Source organism: Pecten maximus, chromosome 1 (assembly GCF_902652985.1).
Source record: "Pecten maximus chromosome 1, xPecMax1.1, whole genome shotgun sequence".
Lineage (NCBI taxonomy): Eukaryota > Metazoa > Mollusca > Bivalvia > Pectinida > Pectinidae > Pecten > Pecten maximus.
In genome coordinates, this window is record NC_047015.1 from 43,786,455 (window position 1) to 43,806,833 (window position 20,379).

Below are 20,379 nucleotides of genomic sequence, written 5' to 3' on the forward strand. Positions count from 1 at the left end.
TAAATAGAACATTACTTTACTTAATTCACTTAATTTGTCATATATCATACCATTAAGTCAACACAAAAGTCCAAATAATGGAAAATGGATCGTGTTTATGTATTGCTGATATTTATAGAAAAATCCTGAAAAATCAATAGGATGTATTTGTATGAAAATCGCGCTCATTATTTTATTACAAACTGTAATATAAGGAATATGTTGTGTACTATGAACTTCATATTAATCATTCATGTTTATTGTTTAGTTGACATCAAAATAAAATCTACATTTTTAAAAATAGAATATCAAACAAACACCAAAAGAGATAGGAAATATAGCTTACATCCTACATAGATGATGCTGTTTTACAACGTCAGCTTTTAGACGTCAGAGTTGGTGAGTTAAATTGAGAGGTGGTGTATCAGGTGCGTGGAGAAATCTATCGATAATACATATCGTGTAGAAGGAATTATCGGAGGACGTGTTGCCAATGAGTCAGTCTATTTTTCTAAAGCTCCGATTACCAGCATCCAGACAAAAATATGTTTAAAGTAATATTTTACGAAACTCCTCTGTCAGAATATTTGACAGACATATATACTTTAAAACAATAAGTATTGATTTTCAGAGAAACGCGGCGGTGTATTGAAAAGGTTCGCTATCTCTCCGGTCCGTGTGCTTCATATGACGAAACGACCGGTCTTTAAAACAACAAGGTCCAGATGTTGAACTTACCTTATAGATGCTAATCCTTATTATGTACAACATACTTACCGTTGTCCATATCAGGTTATATGACGTGTATGGATAGATAATCACATTTCCGATTCATATCTACCAACACCCAGTTATATAATCTGATGCGTTTCCCGACAGGAAACTGTTTAAATCTTTGCGTCATTTTGTGACTTGTTTGGAAATAGGTATGACGTCGCATCCAGCTCAATTTACGGTGGAAATTAACGAATGTTTTCTTTTTGTAATTATGTACATTTAAAAAAAAAACCCTGATACACCAATAAGCAAAACATAGGTGGTATTAATATCAAATATACTAGACCTGGCAACTAAACCACCTATGAAATTGTATTTGTTTCTTTATGACGTAAATACAGAGGTGAACATGCATCTTTTCAACATTAGAGCTTATAAATATCTACGAGCCCTGTTTTAACATGATGATTCATATGCATCATACGTAGACAAATGAAATCTATATATCTTCCTTCATGCGACAAATTGATCGTCTTTAATGGGAATGGAGAGTTGTTCGGTAAAAAACCGCATGAGAAATACACAATGCATATTTGTTAAGCATTTGAGGATGTGACATACGAGGTTTAAATTATAGTTGAGGAAAGTATCCAAAACTTGATTTTTTTTATTTGGACGATTTAAGGTATTGAGTATGTCGACGATTCTGATAGAGATGGATTACCATAAAAATAATACGTTATGTCACGCAATGATGAATGCTGTCATAAGACCTTCCGGGATAAGATTACAGAAACCTATTATATATCGGTGTCATATTTCCACAGGCTTTCAAATGCTGCTATGATCCAAGAACTGTACATGGACGTCTGAATACAGAAGAAAATGTAAATGACTTTCAGAATAACATCAAATGAAATGAGTTCGGGATTAAATACCTGCCCCCTCTCTTGTTTCCAGTTTAATTGGAACACTAGTAACCAGTGTTGCTGAACGTAGTATACACCGAATTGATGTTTAAAAGTCAGGTAACTCGGGTTGGTCATGTCGCTTATGAGATTTCAATAATGTATATGATGAGTACATTCTTGGTATTGTTTTTAACTGGTATCTAAAAAATGGTTAGAATTGGGGCAAGCATCAAGGATTCTGCGGTCAGTTTTTATTTGGGATAGGTTCCGATAATCTTCCGCTGGCCTATATTTACCTTGACGGCTACTAGATAGCCAGCCTTTGCTACCTCGATCATTTTACATGGTATTTTCATCAGCTGTTATTCTTGGTTAAGTTAGAGACGAGATCAGCTGGCCTTACGATCTCTTCTCGACACTTCGGCCTCTTATCTCAGAAATCCATCCAGGTATGATTTTATCTGCTGTAAACACAACGTTTCAATAACCATCCAGCTTCTTTTCCTGACGGAATACAACATACGTACCTCATTGCTATCGAAATAGCGGTAAGTATTTCGTAAATTGGCCAACAAACGTATCGTATCTTGAAACAAATCCCAATGTTGTTTGTCACCATTACCACAAACAAATCCTTATTACCACATACAAATCCCTATTACCACAAACAAATCCCTATAGATTATACTACAAACGAATCCCTATTACCACAAACAAATCCCTATTACCACAAACAAATCCCTATTACCACAAACAAATCCCTATTACCACAAACAAATCCCTTTTACCACAAACAAATCCCTATTACCACAAACAAATCCCTATTACCACAAACAAATCCCTATTACTACAAACAAATCCCTATCCTACCTTGTCACCATTGCTCAAATCACCTCAAATAAATCTGCGATATCTTGACTCGTCACTTGTAACGATAGCTGTGGCGGAAATCAGATCCACAACAAGTGATACATGTTTGTTTATCATGTTTGCCTATCTCGGATAAGTTCATTTAAATTCAAATAAAAAAACTTCCGTGTATCCCTGTATCTGTTATCCTTACGAGGAATATCCCTGTATCTGTTATCCTTCTATGGAATATCCCTGTATCTGTTATCCTTGTGAGAATATCCCTGTATCTGTTATCCTTGTGAGAATATCCCTGTATCTGTTATCCTTGTGTGGAATATCCCTGTATCCGTTATCCTTGTGAGAATATCCCTGTATCTGTTATCCTTGTGTGTAATATCCCTGTATCTGTTATCCCTGTGAGAATATCCCTGTATCTGTTATCCTTGTGAGAATATCCCTGTATATGTTATCCTTGTGTGGAATATCCCTGTATCTGTTATCCTTACGAGGAATATCCCTGTATCTGTTATCCTTGTGAGAATATCCCTGTATCTGTTATCCCTGTGAGAATATCCCTGTATCTGTTATCCTTGTGAGAATATCCCTGTATCTGTTATCCTTGTGTGGAATATCCCTGTATCTGTTATCCTTGTGTGGAATATCCCTGTATCTGTTATCCTTGTCACAATATCCCTGTATCTGTTATCCTTGTGTAGAATATCCCTGTATCTGTTATCCTGGTGTGGAATATCCTGTATCTGTTATCCATGTGTGGAATATCCCTGTATCTGTTATCCTTGTGAGAATATCCCTGTATCTGTTATCCTGGTGTGGAATATCCCTGTATCTGTTATCCTTGTGTGGAATATCCCTGTATCTGTTATCCTTGTGAGAATATCCCTGTATCTGTTATCCTTGTGTGGAATATCCCTGTATCTGTTATCCTTGTGTGAAATATCCCTGTATATGTTGTCCTTGTGTGGAATATCCTTGTATCTATTATCCTAGTGAGAATATCCCTGTATCTGTTATCCTTGTGTGGAATATCCCTGTATCTGTTATCCTTGTGAGAATATCCCTGTATCTGTTATCCTTGTGAGGAATATCCCTGTATCTATTATCCTTGTGAGGAATATCCCTGTATCTATTATCCTAGTGAGAATATCCCTGTATCTATTATCCTAGTGAGAATATCCCTGTATCTGTTATCCTTGTGTGGAATATCCCTGTATCTGTTATCCTTGTGAGAATATCCCTGTATCTATTATCCTAGTGAGAATATCCCTGTATCTGTTATCCTTGTGTGGAATATCCCTGTATCTGTTATCCTTGTGAGAATATCCCTGTATCTGTTATCCTTGTGAGAATCTCCCTGTATCTGTTATCCTTGTGAGAATATCCCTGTATCTATTATCCTGGTGTAGAATATCCCTGTATCTGTTTTACTTGTGAGAATTTCCCTGTATCTGTTATTCTTGTGTGGAATATCCCTGTATCTGTTATCCTTGTGTGGAATATCCCTGTATCTGTTATCCTTGTGAAAATATCCCTGTATCTATTATCCTAGTGAGAATATCCCTGTATCTGTTATCCTTGTGTGGAATATCCCTGTATCTGTTATCCTTGTGAGAATATCCCTGTATCTGTTATCCTTGTGAGAATCTCCCTGTATCTGTTATCCTTGTGAGAATATCCCTGTATCTATTATCCTGGTGTAGAATATCCCTGTATCTGTTTTACTTGTGAGAATTTCCCTGTATCTGTTATTCTTGTGTGGAATATCCCTGTATCTGTTATCCTTGTGTGGAATATCCCTATATATGTTATCCTTGTGAGAATATCCCTGTATCTGTTATCCTTGTGAGAATATCCCTGTATCTGTTATCCTTATGGGAATATCCCTGTATCTGTTATCCTTGTGTGGAATATCCCTGTATCTGTTATCCTTGTGTGGAATATCCCTGTATCTGTTATCCTTGTAAGAATATCCCTGTATCTGTTATCCTTGTGAGAATATCCCTGTATCTGTTATCCTTATGGGAATATCCCTGTATCTGTTATCCTTGTGTGGAATATCCCTGTATCTGTTATCCTTGTGTGGAATATCCCTGTATATGTTGTCCTTGTGTGGAATATCCTTGTACCTATTATCCTAGTGAGAATATCCCTGTATCTGTTATCCTTGTGTGGAATATCCCTGTATCTGTTATCCTTGTGAGAATATCCCTGTATCTGTTATCCTTGTGAGGAATATCCCTGTATCTGTTATCCTGGTGTGGAATATCCCTGTATCTGTTATCCTTGTGAGAATATCCCTGTGTAACATTTACCTGTCTATTTGTTTTCACTGTGTGTTGAATTTTGTTGTTGTTGTTGTTGTTTTAGGGTTTACGTCATAACGGTAAACATAAGACGTCTAAATGTCATAATATGTAATCTTACATGCAAATCAACTGTTATAGTTAATGACCAACCAACACAAAAAGGATGGCATGGTCACCCTAATGTAAACAGATACGCCATAATTTAATACCGTAACTAAACAGTTTATTTCACTTATTTAATTTGTACGCCAGTTATTCCAATTATATTAACCCTATTACTAAAATAACAGTAAGGCTAATTATTTTTCTTTAAAAACAGTACAATGTACGTACATACTCCCTTATAATTAAGTAATGCGGAAACCCCTTCTCGTAAGGAGCTATCTGCTAGGGTATACGAGAGTATGTCCGGTGCGTGTCAAATGCACGCGCGTATTGTGCGAATACACACCGCGCTTAGAACCATGTATGATAATCCATAACTATTTTTTCATTCAATAGTGGCTCAGACGCTAAGTACCTTTCCGAACTTTTGCCTACAAAATACATGAAGCTATCAAACAATATAAAGAATACATTTAAGCTTAGAATAACATTGCCCATAGACGTTCTTGCACGAATCTAAACAAAGTAAAATGTATCATCGAAAACTTTCAAATGTCAGAATACTCAACAATATTATCCTGCGCTTTAACTAGTAACACTGATCAAACGCACGAATTGACATTTAAACTTTCGAGTGACATGCTATGCTAATTTACCTACCAGAAAACGATAGAAGCATACCGTACTCTGTGTTGAGAGAAGGGAGAGACACAAGGATCTTTATCATGTCAAACACCGGTGATTTAACACGTAAAACACAACACCCTCATCACTCATCGTCAATGGCTTCCGAATTAATCATCTAGGCATATATACTATTTACATTATCAAACAGTTGGGCAACACAAGGGTGAACCTCTTGCCCACACCAATTTAAAAGAATTAGCCGACGGTGATGACGAGATGGACATGTAAATATTTGTATTACTATCGTGTATATTACAATTCTCCCGGGTGTTTGCAATACAATCACAGCTTTTAATACAATGTAAAAATATAACCAGTGGACACGGCCAAGTTTAAAGTGTTGCGAGCGAGCTGCTGGTGAAGTGTGGCTAGCTGATAAGTGCGCCCCACAATCACTTTGGAAGGTGTGTGTAGTAGTGTAAGAAGGTTTGTTGACACAGAGATATTGTTTGATTTTTTAACTAAGTATATATTGGCCTATAGTCCATTGTACAGTGCTAGTTGTACGCTGATCACCGTACGTGTTTGCTGGGTTTCCGGGACTGGCGTGGCGTTCCCGTTATACGTCCTGTCCTTGGAGTAACGACGATCGCCACTTCTGGCGTACAACATCTAACTGCACTACAAGGTAAGTACAGCATGTTTAAATATTTAAATGATTCGTAAACATTTGCATTGATAAAAATATCAATCTGTGCAGAGAAGAGAAACCCTTTACGGTAGTATACGTTGTTTATAAATATATATATGTGTCAATCGAGATTGTCTTGAACTGTAATGACGTACAGCCATCGTGTGTGTGACAGGCGCGGTAAACATACCACGAAGGGATAGAAACACATGGGGGACATTTACCGTATATAAATGCCCGTGGGGAGGGGAGTAGTATTGATCAATGATCCATCCTTGTATACAATGTTTGCTTACACGTGTCATAGATCTATAAACTCTTATCTGCTAACACACACAAACACACATATGAGCTCGCGTATGGACACTGCTTTCGTTTTAATCGTGTTAGTATGTCGGTCTCAAGTGTTTTCCTGACTGTACACACACCAACACATAGCGCATATGTTCCCTCTAAATTAGCTGACCTCAGTCACGGGTCACCGTAGTTAATTCATACCCATCATGTACAGTTAGACATTCTGGTTTATATTCCACGTAACATCCGCAGGTATACACGTGATTTTCCGTGCCTGTATCCTGCACGTGCTTTATTTGATATTTTTGGCATTCGAATCAAACATATACATGTGCTCGTTATCAACAGAAAGTTTATTTTAAAATCCTCCGTCATAGCGTTGATAGAACATATTGTTGGTATATTTCAATCAATATACTGTCGTTGTATGTCACGGTTACCTATCAATGATAATACACATATTGACTCCTATATACACCTAGGCATTGATAAGTTAGAGTTCATTATTTAATAATTGTATGCGTGCATATATACATGTTTACAGAGAGCTGTAGTAAAACGCATATGGTGTAAATTCACACTTCAGAGGTGTTGCATACAAATGTACGTCAAACCGCGAGCGTATTATATTAGAGTGTTATATATTTTGTGTGTTGTATGTATAACATTGTCGAGGTGTATATTTCATGCGTACACCATTACCGAATTCATGCACTTAGATATTTACAACATTTTCAAAAATGTGCATTTCGTACATGTAACATTATCCAATTTGTACATTTTGTATGTATAACATTAATGAGTTTGTACATTTCGTAGATATCATATTATCGAGTTTTCACATTTCGTAGATATCATATTATCGAGTTTGTACATTTCGTAGATATCATATTATCGAGTTTGTACATTTCGTAGATATCATATTATCGAGTTTTCACATCTTGTAGATATCATATTATCGAGTTTGTACATTTCGTAGATATCATATTATCGAGTTTGTACATTTCGTAGATATCATATTATCGATTTTGTACATTTCGTAGACATTACATTATCGAGTTTGTACATTTCGTATGTACTAACTACATTATCGAGTTTGTACATTTTGTCTGTATAACATTTTCGAGTTTGTACATTTCGTATGTATTACATTATCGAATTTGTACATTTTGTCTGTATAACATTATCGAGTTTGTACATTTCGTATGAACTACATTATCGAGTTTGTACATTTTGTCTGTATAACATTTTCGAGTTTGTACATTTCGTATGTATTACATTATCGAGTTTGTACATTCCGTATGCATTACAACACCGATATGTAAATCCGTTTCTGTTCTGTATAGTTCGTATGTATTAACATATGATAGATGATTTATATGTATACCAGGCCATATTTTGTCGCCCATGTAAATTTCGTATACTTTAACACGAAGCTCTAAACCTTGTGTTCATCATTAGTTATTTAAAATAGAATTATTATTCAGTATCATCATGACATGTCTGTATAATGCGGAGATTTAAAACAGCTTGATTTTTTTACCGGCTTGTCCTACACTTGGTTTCCCGGGATCCGCGTCCTTGGGATACGTATTCATGTCCTGGTCGATACCGAGGGGGGATTAAACTCAAATAGCTTCACTTATAGATAACATGTACTTTAAAAATCACATATCATGGTACTTTATTTAATATCTGGATTGTTTTTACCCGTATAAAATAATCTATATTTTTCCCAGACAGTTAAAAAAATTGATTTTCTGTCCAATTAAGTTGAGAACAGATTTTTGTTGGTAGTCTGCTATGGACTATACTCTTATTTGTCTGGCATTACACGACCAACCCCGGAGGATTTCGTAACTAGCAGATGACCAGAGATTGAATTATAACAAAACCACTCAAATTTCAAATCCAATCACGATGAGATTCTGATTCTGGTGGATACATTTTATTAGATTGGTCTTATCAAGTGTGTCAAGTACAGTGACAACGGGATATACAAACAAGGGAGAGAGTGTATCCATACAGAATCAGGGATTTATTGAGTGACATGATGTAAGTCTGTCCCTGAAGTTAAGTGACGTTAGCTTGGCCCTGTAGTGATATGGGAAGTCAGCCTGTCCCTGTAGTGACGTGTGAAGTCCCTGTAGTGACATATGAAGCTAGTCTGTCCCTGTAGTGACATGTGATGCTAGTCTGTCCCTGTAGTGACATGTGAAGTTAGTCTGTCCCTGAAGTGACGTGTGAAGTCAGTCTGTCCCTGTAGTGACGTGTGAAGTTAGTCTGTCCCTGAAGTGACGTGTGAAGTCAGTCTGTCCCTGTAGTGACGTGTGAAGTTAGTCTGTCCCTGAAGTTAAGTGACGTTAGCTTGGCCCTGTAGTGATATGGGAAGTCAGTCTGTCCCTGTAGTAACGTGTGAAGTCAGTCTGTCCCTGTAGTGACGTGTGAAGTTAGTCTGTCCCTGAAGTGACATGTGAAGTTAGTCTGTCCCTGTAGTAACATGTGAAGTTAGTCTGTCCCTGAAGTGACATGTGAAGTAAGTCTGTCCCTGTAGTGACATGTGAAGTTAGTCTGTCCCTGTAGTGACATATGAAGTCAGCCTGTCCCTGTAGTGACATGTGAAGTCAGTCTGTCCCTGTAGTGACATGTGAAGTTAGTCTGTCCCTGTAGTGACATGTGAAGTCAGCCTGTCCCTGTAGTGACATGTGAAGTCAGTCTGTCCCTGTAGTGACACGTGAAGTTAGTCTGTCCCTGTAGTGACACGTGAAGTTAGTCTTTCCCTGTAGTAACATGTGAAGTTAGTCTGTCCCTGAAGTGACGTGTGAAGTCAGTCTGTCCCTGTAGTGACGTGTGAAGTTAGTCTGTCCCTGAAGTGACATGTGAAGTTAGTCTGTCCCTGTAGTAACATGTGAAGTTAGTCTGCCCCTGTAGTGACATGTGAAGTTAGTCTGTCCCTGTAGTGACATGTGAAGTCAGCCTGTCCCTGTAGTGACATGTGAAGTCAGTCTGTCCCTGTAGTGACACGTGAAGTTAGTCTGTCCCTGTAGTGACACGTGAAGTTAGTCTTTCCCTGTAGTAACATGTGAAGTTAGTCTGTCCCTGAAGTGACGTGTGAAGTCAGTCTGTCCCTGTAGTGACGTGTGAAGTTAGTCTGTCCCTGAAGTGACATGTGAAGTTAGTCTGTCCCTGTAGTAACATGTGAAGTTAGTCTGTCCCTGTAGTGACATGTGAAGTAAGTCTGTCCCTGTAGTGACATGTGAAGTTAGTCTGTCCCTGTAGTGACATGTGAAGTTAGTCTGTCCCGGTAGTGACATGTGAAGTTATTCTGTCCCTGTAGTGACGTGTGAAGTCAGTCTGTCCATGTAGTGACGTGTGAAGTTAGTCTGTCCCTGTAGTGACATGTGAAGTTAGTCTGTCCCTGAAGTGACATGTGAAGTCAGCCTGTCCCTGTAGTGACATGTGAAGTTAGTCTGTCCCTGTAGTGACATGTGAAGTTAGTCTGTCCTTGTAGTAGGATGTGGAGTTAGTCTGTCCCTGAAGTGACATGTGAAGTCAGCCTGTCCCTGTAGTGACACGTGAAGTCAGCCTGTCCCTCTAGTGACATGTGAAGTCAGCCTGTCCCAGTAGTGACATGTGAAGTCAGCCTGTCCCTGTAGTGACATGTGAAGTTAGTCTGTCCCTGTAGTGACATGTGAAGTCAGCCTGTCCCTCTAGTGACATGTGAAGTTAGTCTGTCCCTGTAGTGACATGTGAAGTCAGCCTGTCCCTGTAGTGACATGTGAAGTCAACCTGTCCCTGTAGTGACATGTGAAGTTAGTCTGTCCCTGTAGTAACATGTGAAGTTAGTCTGTCCCTGTAGTAACATGTGAAGTTAGTCTGTCCCTGAAGTGACATGTGAAGTTAGTCTGTCCCTGTAGTGACATGTGAAGTCAGCCTGTCCCTGTAGTGACATGTGAAGTCATCCTGTCCCTCTAGTGACATGTGAAGAGCGTCTCTTTGATGACACTGTAATTTGTCCTCCCTCTTGGTATAAATTCGATCCAGTTTGTTTCACTTGAAATCGACCCGTCCTTTTAATCATGAAATAGCACTCCTTTATCCGAAAGACTATATGGTGTTCTAATTGAAATTCTGATACAGACATACAGTAATGAGTTAGGCATGTTCTACCGATAATCGGATCCGTGTAGTATTAGCATTGACTGCCATATATATGGAAGTCTTCTTAGATTTTGTATGTTGTGCTTGTTCTGATGCAGTTTTATACGATTTTTTCTCCTATTGAGTGTAGGTGACCATTGTCTACTAGGGTGTGCATATGCATATATTCTGAGACTGATATATTTATTACTGTCTCAAGAAAGGTTCTGCGGGAATCTTTACCATTTAGCTCTATGTTTTTTTATTTACCTGCCAATATTTAATTTTAAGACTGACAAGGATGAGATAGGCACCAGGAGAACTTTGATTGTTAAAAGGAGGAGTTCCGATTTGGTTCTTTCTGCGGCTAATCAATGATAAGGCTAATATGTTGCAGGAAGATACTTAAATATGAGCTGCATATTGTATTGTGTTATGTTGTATCATGCGAGGTCATCTTAAAGTATCTTCCTGCAAAATATTAGCCTTATCACTGATTGGCCATAGAAAGACCTAAATTGGCACCCTTACACTTAATGGGCCTGTCTCATAGTTACACATACTAAAAAAAGACCCGGAGAAAACACCTAGTCAAGCAGGTGAGCCCGTAAATGCCGACTCCGGAATCTCGGCTGTCTTGCGCTATACCACTGCGCCATTCTCGTACGGAGAAAGTGAATGTGAATTTAAATAAGTTTTCTTGCATGAAAAATACACAAAAGGATTGGACGCAAGTTATCACAACTTATCATAATCGGCATATGATAATTATATTATAGTATCTTAAATAGAGCAGAAAAGGAAAGGAAAAGGGAAGAATGCATTGTAAAAGATAACGAGCAGGCAGATGTTACTATAAATATCCGTATCACTGGAGTTACAAATTAACTCACATAAAACGATGGATACAACAGGTCAATTGAGGAAACAGTCGAAAATCTTGTACTCTAAATTTAAAATCTCATACAGCTTAAGATCGAGACACTGATAAGAAGAACTCAAGTATAAAACTAGAAACAAGTGCACCGGAGGAATACCCTTGATATAGTCTCGGGCAATCTAATAAAAAACTCAGTTTAATGGCGGAAGATCCTGTCTCTGAACCAAGTACGGGTCACAAAATATAATCGCTTTTGTCTGCTTCACCTATCTTCTGATTCCACGTATATTGATGTCTATACACATATATAATGATGTCTATATACATGTATATTGATGTCTATACACATGTATATTGATGTCTATACACATGTATATTGATGTCTATATTGATGTCTATACATATTGATGTCTATACACATGTATATTGACGTCTATACACATGTATGTTGATGTCTATACACATGTATATTGATGTCTATATTGATGTCTATATTGATGTCTATATTGATGTCTATACACATGTATATTGATGTCTGTACACATGTATATTGATGTTTATACACATGTATATTGATGTCTATACACATATATATTGATGTCTATACACATGTATATTGATGTCTGTACACATGTATATTGATGTCTATACACGTGTATATTGATGTCTATACACATGTATGTTGATGTCTATACCCATGTATATTGATGTCTATATTGATGTCTATACCCATGTATATTGATGTCTGTACACATGTATATTGATGTCTATACACGTGTATATTGATGTCTATACACATGTATGTTGATGTCTATACCCATGTATATTGATGTCTATATTGATGTCTATACACATATATATTGATGTCTATACACATGTATATTGATGTCTATACACATATATATTGATGTCTATACACATGTATATTGATGTCTATACACATGTATATTGATGTCTATACACATGTATATTGATGTCTATACACATGTATATTGATGTCTTTACACATATATATTGATGTCTATACACATGTATATTGATGTCTATACACATGTATATTGATGTCTATACACATGTATATTGATGTCTATACACATGTATATTGATGTCTATACACATGTATATTGATGTCTATACACATATATATTGATGTCTATACACATGTATATTGATGTCTATACACACGTATATTGATGTCTATACACATGTATATTGATGTCTATACACATATATATTGATGTCTATACACATGTATATTGATGTCTATACACATGTATATTGATGTCTATACACATGTATATTGATGTCTATACACATGTATATTGATGTCTATACACATGTATATTGATGTCTATACACATATATATTGATGTCTATACACATGTATATTGATGTCTATACACACGTATATTGATGTCTATACACATGTATATTGATGTCTATACACACGTATATTGATGTCTATACACATGTATATTGATGTCTATACACATGTATATTGATGTCTATACACATGTATATTGATGTCTATACACATATATATTGATGTCTATACACATATATATTGATGTCTATACACATGTATATTGATGTCTATACACATGTATATTGATGTCTATACACATGTATATTGATGTCTATACACATATATATTGATGTCTATACACATGTATATTGATGTCTATACACATGTATATTGATGTCTATACACATGTATATTGATGTCTGTACACATGTATATTGATGTCTATACACATGTATATTGTTGTCTATACACATGTATATTGATGTCTATACACATGTATATTGATGTCTATACACATGTATGTTGATGTCTATACACATGTATATTGATGTCTATACACATGTATATTGATGTCTATACACATGTATATTGATGTCTATACACATGTATATTGATGTCTATACACATGTATGTTGACGTCTATACACATGTATATTGATGTCTATACACATGTATATTGCCTCTGAATGTGTTCAAACAGCAATGTAAGTTTATAAATTACATGTTGATCTGGGCTGGTTACAGGAGAAGAGCATTGTATGCTCAATTGTGTTTCCAAAATTAGATATTATTTTTAAATCGCCCTTTTGTCGATTTCAATAATGCTTACCCTACATATTTATAAATAGACCATTGTCCGGTTCAATTAATTTACCTCCGAACACTGAATGCTGCATCGCAATTTATCGTCAACGTTGTGAAACTTGCCTCTAAACATCATTCACTTTTCTATTTTAAGTTCTGATATACCAATTACTCAGAAATGATAAGAAATATGTCTACACGTGTATCATTCGTCGTTCAAAACTAGAAAATAAAAGTGCCATATAATGTCAAGCCATTTACCTACTATATTATACCAATAGATACATTTAACAGATAAATATCTCATTTCGCCTAACTCTGTTTTTTTCTGCTAGTGTGGTAGGCAATATAATACTAAACTGAGAGTTCTAGACTACACTGTTATCGTCACTGTTATCGTCACTGTTATCATCACTGTTATCATCAGTGTTATCATCAGTGTTATCATCAGTGTTATCGTCACTGTTATCATCACCGTTATCGTCACTGTTATCGTCACTGTTATCGTCTGTTATCATCACTGTTATCATCACTGTTATCATCACTGTTATCGTCACTGTTATCATCTGTTATCATCACTGTTATCGTCACTGTTATCATCTGTTATCATCATTGTTATCGTCACTGTTATCATCACTGTTATCATCACTGTTATCATCACTGTTATCGTCACTGTTATTTTCACTGTTATCGTCACTGTTATCATCTGTTATCATCACTGTTATCATCACTGTTATCATCTGTTATCATCACTGTTATCATCACTGTTATCGTCACTGTTATCATCTGTTATCATCACTGTTATCATCTGTTATCATCACTGTTATCGTCACTGTTATCATCACTGTTATCGTCACTGTTATCATCAGTGTTATCATCAGTGTTATCATCACTGTTATCATCACTGTTATCGTCACTGTTATCATCACTGTTATCATCACTGTTATCGTCACTGTTATCATCTGTTATCATCACTGTTATCGTCACTGTTATCATCACTGTTATCATCACTGTTATCGTCACTGTTATCATCTGTTATCATCATTGTTATCGTCACTGTTATCATCACTGTTATCATCACTGTTATCATCACTGTTATCGTCACTGTTATTTTCACTGTTATCGTCACTGTTATCATCTGTTATCATCACTGTTATCATCACTGTTATCATCTGTTATCATCACTGTTATCATCACTGTTATCGTCACTGTTATCATCTGTTATCATCACTGTTATCATCTGTTATCATCACTGTTATCGTCACTGTTATCATCACTGTTATCATCACTGTTATCGTCACTGTTATCATCTGTTATCATCACTGTTATCATCACTGTTATCGTCACTGTTATCGTCACTGTTATCATCACTGTTATCGTCACTGTTATCATCTGTTGTCATCACTGTTATCATCACTGTTATCGTCACTGTTATCATCACTGTTATCGTCACTGTTATGATCTGTTATCATCACTGTTATCATCACTGTTATCGTCACTGTTATCATCACTGTTATCGTCACTGTTATCATCTGTTATCATCACTGTTATCATCACTGTTATCGTCACTGTTATCATCTGTTATCATCACTGTTATCGTCACTGTTATCATATGTTATCGTCACTGTTATCATCACTGTTATCGTCACTGTTATCATCACTGTTATCATCACTGTTATCGTCACTGTTATCATATGTTATCATCACTGTTATCATCACTGTTATCGTCACTGTTATCATCTGTTATCATCACTGTTATCATCACTGTTATCGTCACTGTTATCATCACTGTTATCATCACTGTTATCGTCACCGTTATCGTCACTGTTATCATCACTGTAAGCATCACTGTTATCATCACTGTTATCATCCCTGTTATCATCACTGTATCGTCACTGTTATCATCACTGTTATCGTCACCGTTATCATCACTGTTATCATCACTGTTATCATCACTGTTATAATCACTGTTATCGTCACTGTTATCATCACTGTTATCGTCACTGTTATCATCCCTGTAATCGTCACTGTTATTATCACTGTTATCATCACTGTTATCATCACTGTTATCGTAACTGTTATCGTCACTGTTATCATCTGTTATCATCACTGTTATCATCACTGTTATCATCACTGTTATCGTCACTGTTATCATCTGTTATCATTTGTTATCATCACTGTTATCGTCACTGTTATCATCACTGTTATCATCACTGTTATCGTCACTGTTATCATCACTGTTATCGTCACTGTTATCATCTGTTATCATCACTGTTATCATCACTGTTATCATCACTGTTATCATCACTGTTATCATCAGTGTTATCGTCACTGTTATCATCACTGTTATCATCACTGTGTTTTTTGTTTTTTTTGTATTTTTTTTCAACCTATGTATTAGGTTGGTACACATGGACCTCTTCATTTTGACCTTGACCTTACCTAGTGTGTATAATGCTGTTTTTTTTTTGGGGGGGGGGGGGGGGGGGGGGGCTAGATTAACATTCGGTAAAAATGATAGGTCAAAGACTACCTATGGACAACACGAGTGTTCCGGATGTATTGTGTTTTAATGGTTCGTGTTCCCTGTGGTATTGAATTGTACATTGTACATATTTATTATTCTGTACCTACCAGTGACAATGTAATATAGAACTTAATATCCCGTTTATAACTGCGGCAGGTGGAGACGCTGTATACACAATATACACGTAACACGAGTTATTAGGTATGTTGTGCCATGCCGATTGCTAATTGTGACCCGCTCAGGATGCCACATTCTGCCATCTTTTCTGAGATGAAATGCGTCAGAGCAATTCTTGACAGTTTTACGGTTAAAATAATACTGAATGAAGACCCAGTATATAGCTGTGATGACGTAGAAAAGTTCTGGACGACGGACGGACAATTTCTGATTGGGACAACGGACGGATAATTTCTGATTGGGACAACGGACGGACAATTTCTGATAAGTGTGGCTGTCATCAGAGCTACCCTATGTCTTTATGTATTTTGAGAGTAAACTTAGAGTCAGGTCATTCTTAAATGCAACAAGTAAATTATCATTATACGTAATGGGACTGATAGGAAACCAAGATGAATGATAAGCTGTCATCTTTGCTTTTAGAGAGTAAAGGTTAATAATATGTACCAACATTTTTTGTGTGTATTTATATTATATATCCAAAAGATGATTAAGAGGAGACAAACAAGATCTAAGACAAAATATCAACATACAGTTACCATTCAAGAGTATGAGTTTTTGGAGAATCTTTAGGATCTGTAGTATTTTAGCGACCACACAACTGTCTCCATCATATCTGTCCTCAGAGTGAGTCATCAACTGTCTCCATCATATCTGTCCTCAGAGTGAGTCATCAACTGTCTCCATCATATCTGTCCTCAGAGTGAGACATCAACTGTCGCCATCATATCTGTCCTCAGAGTGAGTCATCAACTGTCTCCATCATATCTGTCCTCATAGTGAGTCATCAACTGTCTCCATCATATCTGTCCTCAGAGTGAGACATCAACTGTCTCCATCATATCTGTCCTCAGACTGAGACATCAACTGTCTCCATCAACTCGGTCCTCAGAGTGAGACATCAACTGTCTCCATCATATCTGTCCTCAGAGTGAGACATCAACTGTCTCCATCATATCTGTCCTCAGAATGAGACATCAACTGTCTCCATCATATCTGTCCTCAGAGTGAGACATCAACTGTCTCCATCATATCTGTCCTCAGAGTGAGACATCAACTGTCTCCATTATATCTGTCCTCAGAATGAGACATCAACTGTCTCCATCATATCTGTCCTCAGAGTGAGTCATCAACTGTCTCCATTATATCTGTCCTCAGAGTGAGACATCAACTGTCTCCATTATATCTGTCCTCAGAATGAGACATCAACTGTCTCCATCATATCTGTCCTCAGAATGAGACATCAACTGTCTCCATCATATCTGTCCTCAGAGTGAGACATCAACTGTCTCCATCATATCTGTCCTCAGAGTGAGACATCAACTGTCTCCATCATATCTGTCCTCAGAGTGAGTCATCAACTGTCGCCATCATATCTGTCCTCAGAGTGAGACATCAACTGTCTCCATCATATCTGTCCTCAGAGTGAGACATCAACTGTCTCCATCATATCTGTCCTCAGAGTGAGTCATCAACTGTCTCCATCATGTCTGTCCTCAGAGTGAGACATCAACTGTCTCCATCATATCTGTCCTCAGAGTGAGACATCAACTGTCTCCATCATATCTGTCCTCAGAGTGAGACATCAACTGTCTCCATCATATCTGTCCTCAGAGTGAGACATCAACTGTCTCCATTATATCTGTCCTCAGAGTGAGTCATCAACTGTCTCCATTATATCTGTCCTCAGAGTGAGTCATCAACTGTCTCCATTATATCTGTCCTCAGAGTGAGACATCAACTGTCTCCATCATATCTGTCCTCAGAGTGAGACATCAACTGTCTCCATTATATCTGTCCTCAGAGTGAGACATCAACTGTCTCCATTATATCTGTCCTCAGAGTGAGTCATCAACTGTCTCCATCATATCTGTCCTCAGAGTGAGTCATCGACTGTCTCCATCATATCTGTCCTCAGAGTGAGTCATCGACTGTCTCCATCATATCTGTCCTCAGAGTGAGTCATCGACTGTCTCCATCATATCTGTCCTCAGAGTGAGTCATCGACTGTCTCCATCATATCTGTCCTCAGAGTGAGTCATCGACTGTCTCCATCATATCTGTCCTCAGAGTGAGTCATCGACTGTCTCCATCATATCTGTCCTCAGAGTGAGTCATCGACTGTCTCCATCATATCTGTCCTCATAGTGAGACATCAACTGTCTCCATCATATCTGTCCCCAGAGTGAGTCATCAACTGTCTCCATCATATCTGTCCTCAGAGTGAGTCATCAACTGTCTCCATCATATCTGTCCTCATAGTGAGACATCAACTGTCTCCATCATATCTGTCCTCAGAGTGAGACATCAACTGTCTCCATCATATCTGTCCTCATAGTGAGACATCAACTGTCTCCATCATATCTGTCCTCAGAGTGAGACATCAACTGTCTCCATCATATCTGTCCTCATAGTGAGACATCAACTGTCTCCATCATATCTGTTCTCAGAGTGAGTCATCAACTGTCTCCATCATATCTGTCCTCAGAGTGAGACATAAACTGTCTCCATCATATCTGTCCTCAGAGTGAGTCATCAACTGTCTCCATCATATCTGTCCTCAGAGTGAGACATCAACTGTCTCCATCATATCTGTCCTCAGAGTGAGTCATCAACTGTCTCCATCATATCTGTCATCAGAGTGAGACATCAACTGTCTCCATCATATCTGTCCTCAGAGTGAGTCATCAACTGTCTCCATCATATCTGTCCTCAGAGTGAGACATCAACTGTCTCCATCATATCTGTCCTCAGAGTGAGACATCAACTATCTCCACCATATCTGTCCTCAGAGTGAGTCATCAACTGTCTCCATCATATCTGTCCTCAGAGTGAGACATCAACTGTCTCCATCATATCTCTCCCCAGAGTAAATTATCAAGGAGCGAGCCATCAAGTTCCATCGCAAAATTGTCGAGTGCTCAATTCCATAGTATTTGAACAAAACTGCATTATTAATGGTGAACTGTAAGCTTGATAAAAGTGTGACGACAAAGTGTGTTATTGGCCTGGGTAGGCCTGGTATTGTTTAACATCCCACCAACCCAATAAAGTCGTTTAGGGTTGTTGTACATTAGGTAGTAGTGGCGCTATTTGATAAGGTTTTGTCGCTTCTGTTGTAGGTAATGACAAGCTATATTTGTCTTGCTGAAACAGTATCACAAAATTTCTGCTATTTATTGATGGACTGGAGTGTCGTTATGATACATTTCACACCCTCAGATGATGACAGAACATATTTGGTTGAATAAGGGTTCTTATACATGCATATGGCCAATTCGACAGGCAATTATTTGAAATGGAATACTAGATGACAACAATAAATAAAAGTGCAGATTTTGTATGAGTTAATGTTGGTAGAGATTCGCGGGCAGCAGCTGCAACCAATGTATGGCATCCTGTTCTGTATGGGCGTCTGCCGATCATCTGCCAATTTCTCCTTGTCATCCCTCCCGGCATTGACGTAAAATGGAATAAATCTTTGACAGGATTAACTTTTATCACATAATAATTAACTAAAGATGGAGTAATTTCCCGTCTTTCACTCTTTCCGAGGGGTGCCTTCTAAATAGAAATTTCCACTCATCTTTCTCCCTCAGGATTCGTTTATCGTTATCTCTGAGAGAGAGGCCGCCTAGAGAATGGATTCCGTTCCATGTTCTATCTCTGAGGGAGGCTGCCTAGAGAATGGATTCCGTTCCAAGTTCTATCTCTGAGGGAGGCTGCCTAGAGAATGGATTCCGTTCCATGTTCTATCTCTGAGGGAGGCCGCCTAGAGAATGGATTCCGTTCCAAGTTCTGTCTCTGAGGGAGGCTGCCTAGAGAATGGATTCCGTTCCATGTTCTATCTCTGAGGGAGGCTGCCTAGAGAATGGATTCCGTTCCAAGTTCTGTCTCTGAGGGAGGCTGCCTAGAGAATGGATTCCGTTCCATGTTCTATCTCTGAGGGAGGCCGCCTAGAGAATGGATTCCGTTCCATGTTCTATCTCTGAGGGAGGCTGCCTAGAGAATGGATTCCGTTCCATGTTCTATCTCTGAGGGA

At 37.7% G+C, this 20,379-nt stretch overlaps 1 protein-coding gene across 1 annotated transcript in view; it reads left to right on the forward strand.

Annotated features, from left to right (window-relative positions):
- The first annotated feature begins 5,923 nt into the window (after nt 1–5,923).
- LOC117334498 (cGMP-dependent protein kinase 1-like) overlaps nt 5,924–20,379 on the forward strand; it is a 112,535-nt gene continuing 98,079 nt past the window's right edge. The window contains exon 1 of the mRNA XM_033894167.1: nt 5,924–6,203. The gene's annotated coding sequence lies outside the window, so the exon portion shown is untranslated. The remainder of the gene's footprint in view (nt 6,204–20,379) is intronic.